General features: G+C 48.1%; 1 non-coding gene across 1 annotated transcript; it reads left to right on the forward strand.

Moving 5' to 3' along the window:
- The first annotated feature begins 12,059 nt into the window (after positions 1-12,059).
- LOC124620912 lies at positions 12,060-12,168 on the forward strand. Its single transcript, XR_006980421.1, has one exon. It is a non-coding gene; the product is annotated as a U6 spliceosomal RNA (small nuclear RNA).
- The last annotated feature ends 925 nt before the right edge of the window (positions 12,169-13,093 follow it).

The following is a 13,093-nucleotide window of genomic DNA, read 5'->3' on the forward strand; positions in this document are numbered from 1 at the left end:
CAGTCTCTGAAGTTCTGCTGTGGTGGCACGTAAAGTGTGTGGTTTGGCATTGTCATGCTGCGGGAAAACATTTCCCTTTTCCTTTCGGGCCCTCCTTAGCAGTCGTTCCAGAGTTCGCTGCGTTGTAATGTGACGCTATGAATTTATTGTTGTTCCCGATCGAGGAAATCAATACGGATAACAGCATCTGCGTCCCAGAACACTGTGTCCATTCATTATTTTACCAGCTGAGGGCTGCGTCTTGAATTTCTTTTTAAGGGGCGAGTCTTTGTCTCGATATTCCGCAGACTGACGTTTCGTCTCCGGATCGTAATGGTGTACCCACGTTTCATCTCCTGTCACAAGTGGATGGAGAAAGGCGTCACCTTCATTGTCGTAAGGCGGGAGCAGTTCCTGGCAAATGTAAAGTCTGTGCGCTTTCATTTCAGGAGTCAACATCCGGGGTACCCATCGTGCACAGATCTTCCGATAGCCAAGCAAAGCAATAATGTGACCCACACCTTCTTGCGAAATGCCGATTTTGCTTGCATTTTCTCTCTGAGCGATACGGCGATCGTCTTGAAACAATCTGCCAACATTTTGCTTGTGAAACTCGGTGGTTGCTGTCACAGGATGTCCAACTCTTTGTTTGTCACGCAGGTCAGGTGTTCCTGCCTCAACATCTTTAAACCTGTTCACTCAATGACGCACAGTACTGACATCAGCACAATCACCATAAACTGCTTTCATTCTCTGAAGAATCTCCTTTGGGGTGAGATCATCTGCTGTCAAGAATTCAATGACTGCACGTCGCTTCAATCGCATAGACCGACCGACCGTCTGCGCAGGATTCTACACTTAACTCTGTAACAACACAACAGGTCAATGATAAAGCTTCCCGCCAACTGGAGCTGTAGAGAAGAGGCTGCAGAAAGCGCCGGTACCTGCCGCATGCCAATGCTGTTAGCTTTTTAAGAGTTACGAAGTTGGAGGCATGACTTTTCAGTCGACCCTCGTATAAAGGGCACTCAAAAAGAAACGAGCAGAGTCTGGAAGGCGCAAACCGGTGGAAGGAGGGTAATCTCGTGGCGTGTGTAACGAGGTGTGGTTCCGACCAGAGCGTGGAAGTTCACAACACGTCGCTAGAGGGCACGCGTGTACGTCACGTGACTGTACAGAGCCACCAGCAGCATGCATCAATCGTACAACGCTGCCAGTCGCATTGCAAACAGTGACACGGAGGCGTCAAAAGAAGAACTAAGAGGTGTTGTTCGTTTTCTGACAGCGGACGTTCACCGACGAATGTCCCTTGCAAGGGTCAAGGTGTGGCACAAGCGCCTCAGGGAAGGACGGGTGTCGTCAGCCGGCGGTGGACGGCCTGGAGCACCACACTGCATTACCGACGACGTCGTCCAGCTCGTGGGTGCATTCGTTGCCCAGGACCACGGCCGCCGTGGTCGGAAGTGTTCACACCATCGTGAGGGAACGACTGCACCTGCGCAAAGCGTGTACCCAGTGGGTGGCCCGCAGTCTTCAACCCCACCAGGAAGCATGTCGAATGGCCGCGCGGGGTAGCCGAGCGGTCTGAGGCGCCGAGTCACGGTCCGCGCGGCTTCCCACCGTCGGAGGTTCGAATCCTCCATCGGGCATGGGTGTGTGTGTTGTGCTTTGCGTAAGTTAGTTTAGGTTGGATTAAGTAGTGCGTAAGCTTAGGGACCGATGACCTCAGCAGTTTGGTCCCATAAGACCTTACGCACATTTCCATTTCCACGTCGAATGGCCCTCTTGCTCATCTGCAGCGCTGTGCTCGGGAAGGGAATGCGTTCCTGGCGCGAGTGGTGGCTGGAGGTGAGCCACGGTGTCATCACTTGGAACCAGAATCAAAACGGGAAAGTCTCCAGTGGAAGCATCCAGGGTCACCACCACCAAACAAAGCGAAGGCCATCCACACGAGTGCAGGAAAGGTTCTTCTTTGACCAAGATGGCCAATTCTGATTCACTTCCTGCAGCACGGGACAAGAGTGAATGCTCAGCGTTACTCGCAAACCTTTACCACCCTTCGCCAAGCGATCAAATCAAAGCGACCAGGCACTCTCACTCGTGGGTTCATTCTGCTCCACGACAATGCAAAGCCTCATACGGCCAACACAGTCGCGACACCTGCAGAAATTAAAATGGGAGATTCTCGGCCACCATCCATACAGTCCGCACCTCACTCCCTGTGATTATGCCATTTTTAGTCCCCTTAAAAAGGCTCTGAGAGGCAAACGATTGAACTCGGTCGACGACGTCCAGCTGTTCGTGCGGAAATGGTTAACATCGCAGCCCTGGGAATTTTATGAGACAGCCATTCACCGCCTTGTGTCACAGTGGGACAAGTGTCTCGACAGCCAGGATCAATACTTCTAACATACAAGTTCTGGTTTCTGTAATTATGCCTCCGGCTCGTTTATTTTTCAACGCCTCTTATATTTTCGTTATTGATCAAAGTAAATATAAATGAGAGTATGCAGAAGGCAGTGGGCAGGCATACGTCGAACGATCGCTTTAGAAGGCTCTGAGTCATCTCGAATGGGAATGCGCATTGGCTGACGTGGCCGGATGTAGATGGGAGTGCCACAAGCGCGGGGAAGTGAGTGGCTTCCAGTACCTTCTAGAACAGTTTCGGCGTAGTAATACCGTTCCCTTATCAGAAAGCGCGTGGGATTGTGAATGCTGATGGGGAACCCCCCTGTAGAACTTGGATGGCGATATTGCGAGACGTCGGCGTCGAGAGAAAGCAGTGCCACTTGTTCTTAACCCTTCGGCTTAAGAAAAATATATTTTAAATCCAATCTAAACCCTATAATTGAGGACAGGGCTTAAGAAAACGAGCTCCTCTGTTACATGCTAATTTCTTTCATTAGTTTATAAAATGCGCAACGACGTGATTATTCGTCGATGCGGAGGTACGAATAAGATGGAGGTGAGCGCTGGTTTTGGCGTTGGCGTTTTCATTCTAGAGAATCGCTATGGGTCCTTCATTTTGGAAAGACCAGTATCTGATCGCCCCAATGAAATGCTAATTTTATTCGATCAGAAGGTACTTTTACAGTACAAATGGCTTTCCAGGCACAGCAGCTGAGTAGCGACAGGTTATTCCGCAATTTAATACGCCAATAAAAGCGTACACGAGACAGTGATTTTGATTATGTGATACGAATTCTCATTGGAACTGTGATGAACTTGAGAACGACGGCAGAACCGCATACCGCAACCAAGATGCAGTCTCATCGTCATGGGTAACTGTTCTCGTGCATGGTTCGGCAGATTGTTCCAGAAGGGGCTGACGTATATTGCATTGTTCTGAAGGATAGAGCCTAATTCATTGTGAAGATAATTTTTGAATATAAACGAAAGATGTGCCATCGTAAGGGGCGTAAGCGAAGACGTTATCCTGATGCTCTGTCATTTGTGTGCTCTCGGAGTAACTACAGGTGCCAAACAATACTGTAATAGCAATCCCTTGCAGTTGTAACATGTGCTTTGTTGGAGAACACTGTGCCTCTGAATTATATTTTATTTATCACGGTAGGTCCCTTTTCTTATTTGCTGCAACACCCTTTTTCATTACAATATTACTTGGTCGATCTGTTGCTTCCCAAGATTGTTTACAGTGAGTAGCATCGAGAGCGGGAGAGCAGGGCAGTCTTTGAGAGCCGAACATCTTGGAGAAATATGAAGGTCGTGGTCTGTGGTACTTACGACACGTAACAAACGTTATGTGGACGTTAGCCCGCTGCTCGCCCTATTTAATACAATCTACGTGACACCAAGGCTCCAAATGACTAACCACTGGCACCGATACATTAATAACAGTATGCAGCTCACGTTACGTAGCAGTCTAACAACCGGTTTGGACATAATAGTAGTCAGGTCGAACAAATCGTAGAGTAGTAAACTGCTCCACCGACCCTGCTAACTTTCAAGTTGTAAGGTTCTTTTGTTTAGAACACGACCGGTTTCGGGCTCTTATACACCCATCTTCAGGTAGCGTACTGAAAATAGCAAGAGACGGGAGATAATAAATCCATAAATGAACTAAAAAACCACCGGCCAGTCTACGTGCTGTAAAGCCCAAGACAATGCCAAAGTGACACCAGACAGTACTACAGACGACTGCCTGGGTAAAGAAATGTGCAATGAATACCAGGCAGGACACACACACCTGGTGCTGTGAACCCGAGCGCCGCGGTGGACGGGTACAAGATGCGGTGTGCTACCCGTCGGCGCAGAGCACGGAGTAGAGTAAGCGAAGGAGGAAGCAAACTGGTATACCAGAGAGGCAGAAGTACTGAGATCTGTTGACGGAAGGAAGAACGCGGGGCCATTAGCCAGCCGTTCACAATCTGAATTAGTGATTTACATATAAAATGAAAAAAAAGAAACATTATGAAGGGAGTTACACGAAAAACATTAAAAGTGCATTATGCGTGATAAAGGAACATGTTGAACTGGACGGTACAGAACTGTAGTAAAACTGAGTGAAAGCTGGCGACATAAAATTTATGGTACAATGAAACTTTTCCCTTTGCACGAGTGGCACCCAATTTTTAATTAAGTGAGGATATATACACAAGGGAGAAAAAAAGTGTCACGAAATTTTAACCCTGGATAGCTGATGCCAGTAGGAACCAAATTACGAATTTTGTGTAGGTCGATATCGCACAGTTTTTAATCTAAAGAAACTTGGCGCCACGTGCTCCGATTGGCCACACAACTGCCCTGTTCCCGGATGCTCTGGGCAACGCTGACCGCGAGCGCTTTGCCTGACGGAGGTCGCGACGTATTCGAGGCGGGCGGCACGCTAGGCGCCAACGCGCAGCGCCAGCCTTCCACCCTGGGGGCCTGGGGCCGAATCCGCCGGGGTCCATCCATTCTAGTTCCACGATAAGACGTACCGGGAACAAACCCGTCAACAGCTGTTAGTTCGCGTACAGAAAGTCTTTTACAAATTGTGTCAGCTCTGAAAATTGCCTTACTTGCAACTAGGACATTGTTACTTAAAGCTGGTGCTCGAACTGGCGACTCTCTGACGCGGCACAAGCTTGGTAAAGTCGAACCGTGTTTTGCCGAACTGTTTCAAAGATACCTGGCATTGCCCTGATGTGATTGGCGGCATGTTGAATGCGATCCATTAATTCATCCTTGTTTCTAGGTGGTTCGCGTCCGGGTGAATTAGAACCTTAAAGAATCCCCACAGGAAAAAGTCCGCTGGCGCGAGGTCTCGTGATCGCAGGGGCCATGTCCTACGAGCACCTATTCCAGTTACCCGCCCGTCCAAGAGTTCATTTAGATACGTGCGCAAAGTACGACTGTTAAGTGCTGGCGCCCCATCGTGCTGCAACCCCATACGTAGCCGTATGTCGAAGGCAACACCTTCCAGCAGGTCCGGTACAGTTTCTTAAAAAAAAAAAAAAAAAAAAGGTAATTTAGGGTAATTTGCCCCGCCAAGTTGAGGAGGTAGACGGACCGACGGACGTTTGTAAGTATGAACCGACAAGCATAACGCTGCTCGTCAACCAACGAAAGGGAACAGAGCAATCCGACGGCCACTCGGAGCGCGTCGCGCCAAGTGTCCGTAGAATAAAAATGTTGCGTTGTCGATATACACAACATTAATAATTTTGGTTCCTACTCGCTTCAGCTATCAACGGTCCTGTGTGTGGCGATGTGTAACAACACGCCACAGTCATCAGTTACAAGAACATTCACTCGTGCCACTCCTACTTACAAGCATCTCAAAACTGACCAAAAGGGAAAGTAGCGAAACCTTACTGTCCACACTGTCAGAAACAATTGTGCTAATTAAGAGCTAGCAGCCGCGGGGAGCACAAAACGTTGCAAGGTGAACCACTTTAAGGAGGGCATAGTCAACGTCCGCTGCAGACAACATTTCACGGAGTAACGCCACTTTGTGATGTGTGCGAACGGCATTGACCGTTTGGCTATGCTATTAAGTTTGAAAAGCTGCCGTGGCCAGGAGGACGGGGGCCGTGCAAGCAGAGAGCAACCCTTCCCCGCCAACTGGGTTCCACCTCCAGGACGTCCATCCTCAGTATCGACGCCATCCGCGCAGGAGACAGACGTTCAGTGGAAGTATATCAGAGGTGCGGCCACAGGTAACGTCAGATAGAAAAAGGGGGCAACCGCATCAGACGCAGGCGGGGGGGAGGTCGGTGTCCGTAGGTGGTCGCTAACTAGTGGGGGGAGGCGTCGCGTCGTCCGGTGGCAGGCAGGGCGTCAGAGGACAGAGGACAGAGGACAGAGGGCAGAGGACAGAGGGCAGGCTGTCGTCACTGAGACGGAGGCAGGCATCACGTGGGGGACGGCGTTGTCTCCTCCGTTTCCTCCAGCCACTATTGCTTCCTAACACGCTGTTCCGTGTGAGGTGGGCGGGCGGCTACCTTCCGACATGCGGTCAGGGGGCAGAAAGGCGGAAGTCGGTACAGCTCCATCACCGACAACCGTGGCGACTGGACAGGCGGCCCGCGTCTGCCGACGGGCATCGTCCGCTGGTACTGCGGCAGTGTAGCATCGCCGAGAGGAGTCGACGCCGGTGCCGACTGGTCCAGAGTGGGCGCAGCAGGCAGACACGGCGGGCGCCGCAGGGGAAGCCACGTCTCCGATCGGCGTCGCAGACTTCCAGAACGGACGTGGCCTTCCTGGCCACAACCTGGACAGGTGCGCGGCTGGCCATCGTACAGACGACAGCCCTGCAGCCGGCAATAACCGAGTAGGAGGGCACGTGTTTCCCGACTTCAGTATTGATGTTAGGGCTAACATTGAGGGCACGGTAGGTTTCGAACGTCTTCCACGTATCGTCAACTTGACTGACGACGTTGCCGTAAGATTTAAAGGCGGCCACCACAACGTCCGGCGGTACCTCAGACGTTCGGAGGCCGACACTAGCGTGATCAAACACGACAGTCTCTATATTGCCGTCAGAGTATCGGAACTTGAGACCGTTATCGTGTCGCCGCACAACGCCGGCGCACAGCTAGTCGTTCGCCAGCTTTATGTACACACTAGTATTGAAGATCGAAAAACGTATTCCGAGAATATCTTGTGGCGGGAGACGCATTTCACTCCGCATAAAACGTTCTACTTCATACACCTTTGGTCGTCCGTGATACAAAGGAACAGATAGTTTGATCGTGGCTCGGTGGTGGGAAAACGCGACTCGTAAGACGAGCCGCTACGCGGAAGTAAACAAACGGCCGCTCGCCAGCAGGCAGCACAACAGGCGAGGCGGAAACGAGGCGTGCGCGCCTCCCCGCTGCCGAAGGCAGACTCGACGCTTCGGTGGTTTTCTTTTTCTTTTCTTCTATTTCAATTTCTCTCAACGGGGACTGGCTGGCAGCGGACAAAAACCGTTCTTCAGCCAAAGGTTACGAAAACAGTATTTAAAAATGGTTAAAACATATAAAAGGTGACAATAACAGATGATTTCGTAAAATAATACATAGGTGAACGTCAGTGAAGATATTTACCTAAAAACGAGTGACAATAAACGAAGAGTTGTAAAATACACATAGATGGAAAACCCTGGTGGTTTTTAAAACTTGTTTGACGATTTTATATTACGGTTAAACTAAAGTCACTCTCGAACGTGGACGACGCCATGGTGGAATGGTCACACGAAAAAATTGTCACGATGAAGGCGTGATCATGACTATGAGCATTGGAGCCCTGTAGAACTGCAGGCAGGAACTAGAACTCAGCAAGATGGATGGAGGATTAAAGAGAAAATGAGAGGATGGTGTGAGGCGGAGCGTTGTGACTAAGGTTAAAAGGAGTGGTATACCTCGGGACAGATTTCATCGTTGGGGAGTGTGGAGTCGGTTAAAATTCCGGCGGGAGAGGATGGATAATGTTACAGCGTGAAGTCAGCGCCGGCAGGCCAGTCGGGAACGACAGAGAAGAGACGGCTGTGAGAAGACGTCAGACAATCGCAAGCTGACCGACCCCCTTCCAGGAGGACAACGCGACAGCAGCGGCCCCTACGTGAAGACGACATTAGCGTAGCGCCCGACTGGTGGCGGCCCACTTCGATTGCAGCTGAACGTTAGCCACTTCGTTACCCTGCGTAGCTCAGTTAGAGATCAGCAGTCACTGCAGTTGAGTTGGCAGACTTTTGTTAGAAGCGTTCGCTAGGATCACAAGTGTTACTTATGTTTGTCTACTCTGAAGAAGACTGATTCAGAGTTAAGTATTTGTACTTGTCTTGTTATAATAAAACTCATCACTCCGAGTTGTTTGACTGTCTGTCTAGCGAACCGAGTATCCACGATTCCTAGACACAAGCACGGAGGTGGACGCAAGGTGCAACACGGACGTAGTGGCGCAGCAGGGTACCTGGACTGGAAATTGGCTACTGGGACTGGATTTTGCGATTAATGTACGAGTTGGATGGTGCTCTAGGAAGAGAAGAAGGCGTGGGAAGTGCACGAGTTGGTAGAGGATGCAAGGTGGTGAAGGTAGGTGGATACGGGAGGCAGGGTCGAGTGCACGCCTCCACAGGATGGGACTTACATAATAAGTTAGGCGAGGCGCAAGCCCAGGCGGATGAGGGACTCATAGGTGAGGATAGTAGCACAAGGATGTAGCCGCTAGTGCGGCCTGTTGATAGTTTTAGTCAGTTTCGGGTTTTGTATTGGATGATAAGGAGGCAAGCTTTCTATGCAAGTTTTCTGTTTTTGCTAGTCAGAGGGATTGGTTAGCTGTAGTGTAGGTGGAGATATTGGACGACGCAAACGCCGAATGATGCAGCCAAAGATAGTGCCTTAGCTTTTCTGCGGATTTACTTGAAGTTTCCACATATTACACGACTCGATTAGGAGATTCGGATGGCGTTGGAGAGGGGCAAGGAAGAGTTGAACGATATGATGGGTGACCAGGAAGGAGGTGTTGTCAGCATATTGCAGGAGGTATGTTAAGGGTGGCTGTAAACTCGCTAAAAGACACACAAATTACCTCGAAACTTCGAGCGTCGATTTTCTGACACGGTAGATTATATATGGATAATCCGGAACACGTGGTGGCTTATTTTGCCACCTATTTCACTGAGTGAAGTTCTGGGAAATCGTTTTATGACCTGCTTGTCTGCCGGAGTGTCGCTGCGTGCTCTCGCCCTGTGTGACGCGTCGACAGTCCAGTGTCGCACACGTGGCGCGCGTCCCCCCCCCCCCCACTCACCCTCCCCCACCCCCTCACGCACTCCCATAGATCGGTGAGCAGGGGGGAGCAGCGCACCGTATTATGATAATGGCGCGGCCGTCTCGCTCGCTAACAATGTAATTTCGGTGGGCCGGGATTTATTCCGGCGGGAGAGCACGGCCCGGCCAGCGCAGTGCCCCCCTCTGGGGCCCTGTACTGCCGCAGGCTTCCGGCAGCCGCGTCCTAATGCCTCCACGCATCCCTGCAACACGACAGCGGCAGTAAGTACGAGCTGACTGTGTAGGGCGTAGCCGGTCCCAATCCCCCCATGAAGGATTTCCTATTCCGCTTCTTTAATTTGTTGCATCTCTGGAGAACACTGACAGAAGGAGTATGTAAATACACCAACTGTGTCCGAGTCGCACACTTGTTTAAGTTTGCTGCAGCTGGACAGGCCGGACGTTTGTGGCACGCCTTCTCGTCACGGCGCGCCACTCGTTCACAGGGTTAATACCTTTTTACAATACGATCGAGTACCACGCGTTCGAGTCCGCTCCGTACGCAATTTCTTATGCCACAGAAACAAGTATTTCAGTTTCATTAGAGAAAGGACCTATCGCAGGTCTTTCGCTACAAAAATCAAAAATTTCTTGGGTATGTAAAAGTTTTTGCGACGTTGTCCACTACTGTCTAGCGAGATCCGCAGCTGGGCGCATGCGTTCGCTCTGGACGTACGGTGGCCTCTCTTAGCTGGCTCACCTGTTTCAGGCGCAAGACAACGTGTACTCGCTATATTGTGTCTGCAACTCACTTTGTACGTCTCAAGTTAGCTAAATAAATATACGAGAGTCACAAAATGTAAACGACGAGACTCGTACCTTCTCACTTCAGTCACACACGATAAGTAAAGGAAATGTTTTATTTATTATTATTATTCGTCCAGCATGAGATCTGTTGCTTTAGGTCAGAGCAGCCGAAACACGCGACCGGCGTTCAGAAGATGGCAGTCGGCAGCGAAAAATTCGGAAACCCATGGTAACTGAAACGCAATACGTCAGCTTGTCCAAGACCGTCTTGATCTCTAATCAAGTAACATTTTACTGTTCGAATTTGTTCAATATTATGTAAAGTATATTTATGAAATTAGAGTTATTGCACGAACAGTGTATTACTGATTTATTGAAAAATAACCTTTTCAGTGTCCTCACCTCGATCACTAAAAACAGAGCCATTACAGGATCACTTTCAGAGTATGCTGATGCATTAGCTCCATACTTAACAATCGTATACAACCGTTCGTTCGACGAAAGATCCGTACGAAAAGACTGGAAAGTTGAGCAGGTCACACCAATATTCAAGAAGGGTAGTAGGAGTGATCCACTAAATTACAGGCCCATATCATTACCGTATGTACGCAGCAGGATTTTTGTGCGTATATTGTGTTCGAACAATATGAATTACTTCGAAGAAAACGGTCTATTGACGCACAGTCAACATGGCTTTAGAAAACATCGTTCTTGTGAAACACAACTAGCTCTTTATTCGCATGAAGTGTTGAGTGCTATTGACATGGAACTTCAGATAGATTCCGTATTTCTGGATCTCCGGAATTCTTTTGACACTGTACCACACAAGCTGCTTGTAGTCAAATTGCATGCTTATGGAATATCGTCTCAGCTATCAGACTGGATTCGTGATTTCCGTCAGAGGTCACAGTTCGTAGTAATTGACGGAAAGTCATAGAGTATAACAGTAGTAACTCCTCGCTTTCCCCAAGGTACTATTATACGCCCTTTGCTTTTACTTATCTATAGCCGGCTGGTGTGGCCGTGCGGTTCTAGGCGCTTCAGTCTGGAACCGCGTGACCGCTACGGTCGCAGGTTCGAATACTGCCTCGGGCATGGATGTGTGTGATGTCCTTAGGTTAGTTAGGTTTAAGTAGTTCTAAGTTCTAGGGGACTGATAACCACAGATGTTAAAGTCCCATAGTGCTCAGAGCCATTTGAACCATTTGAACTTATCTATGTAAACGAATTAGGAGACAATCTCAGCAGCCGTCTTAGGTTGTTTGCAGATGACGCTGTGGTTTTTCGACTAGTAAAGTCATCAAAATATATAAAAAAAAATTCAAAACGATTTAGAAAATATCTGAATGCTGCGAAAATTGGCAGTTCATCCAAAATAACGAAAAATGTGATCCGTTAACTTCGGATACATGATAAATCAGTCAGATCTAAAGGCCGTAAATTCAACTAAATACCCAGGAATTACAATTATGAATAAGTTAAATTGGAAGGAACACACAGAAAATGTTGTGGGGAAGGCTAACCGATGACTGCGTTTCATTGGCAGGACACTTAGAAAATGTAATAGATCTACTAAGGAGACTGCATATACTACTCTTGTCCGTCCTCTTTTAGAACACTGCTGCGCGGGGTGGGATCCTTAGCAGGTAGGACTGACGGAGAACATCGAAAAAGCTCAAAGAAGGGCAGCACCTTTTGTATTATCGCGAAATATGGGAGAGAGTGTCACAGAAATGATAGAGGATCTAAGCTGGATATCATTAAAAGAAAGACGTTTTTCGTTGTGACGGAATCTTCTCACGAAATTCCAATCACCAACTTTCTTCTCCGAATGCGATAATATTTTGTTGACACCGAACTACATAGGGAGAATGGATCACCACGATAAAATAAGGAAATCAGAGCTCGTACGGAAAGATATAAGTATTCGTTCTTTCCTCGCTCTATACGAGATTGGAATAATAGAGAATTGTGAAGGTGGTTCGATAAACCCTCTGTCAGGCACTTATATGTGATTTACGGAGAATCCATGTAGATGTAGATTTTTTGATACCAGCAAGCTGACTTGCCTATATAACTCGCTTCGGCGGAACATATACCACAATTGGGACAGACAGTACAGAGAAGATCAGCATGGCCCCAGCGCAAGGATGACACGCAAAATGGTGCAGAGTTAAACAAACAAAAGGGTTCTTGCGTAACACGTCTGCCTGGAAACCGTGAGATCATGGAACAGAATCTCCGGTGGATGATGGATCTCTCAGTCTTAGTTTAAATTTAGTCCACACTTCTCAACGATTCGACAAGCCGTGAGGAACAACACATGATTCGGGTTTCAAGTTAAGCTGCAGGCAGCCTCTCGCCGGTCTGGTAAACGGGGTAGTGTTGGGAATACACGAGTCGCCCAAGTGGGGTCCAGAAAAAAGACTGGCACCGAGCCAATGAGCCACACTAAATTATTATCGTTAGTATTATTGTTATTATCATCTGTATACATAACTAGCTTAGCACCATCTGCTTCACTGGCGTAGACTGTATGGCGTGCACAGTTTTTTTTTCCTTTTTCTATTTCTTTAATCTAATTTGTACGTTGTTACAAACTGCAACACCTTCTAAACTTTTCACGCTAATTAAGGCCTTAGAAGCATGATCTTTTTCGTTCTTGTTGGGATATTTCCAAAGAAACCTTCGTCCCCTAACATAAATAAATATATGTTTAACCGATAAGCGAAAGAGCAGTTTTCATAGACACATCTTTAAATTTTTTTAATACATCGAAATATTTTTTTAGTAAATTTAATTCCTTGTTTGCCCCTTGGGGACTGAATTGCCAAAAACAGTGAAACACGTATTTTTTATTTCTAAAAGAGTATCAAACCGGTCTTTGGACTGAGGACCGCAACAACATCATCTTCAGAATTGCCTTAATAGAGACACAATTTCAAGAAGCATTTCATCCGCTTTAGGAGTGGAATTTCGGCAGTCCCTTCTTGACTGATGCCTACAGTATAAGACCTACATCCTCTCCAAATTTCAAGTTTCTGTCCTTAGCGGTTTCGGCTGGGTGATGATGAGACAGTGAATCAGTCTGCTCCTATTTCATTACCTAA

The sequence above is a fragment of the Schistocerca americana genome, chromosome 6 (assembly GCF_021461395.2).
Source record: "Schistocerca americana isolate TAMUIC-IGC-003095 chromosome 6, iqSchAmer2.1, whole genome shotgun sequence".
Taxonomy (NCBI): domain Eukaryota; kingdom Metazoa; phylum Arthropoda; class Insecta; order Orthoptera; family Acrididae; genus Schistocerca; species Schistocerca americana.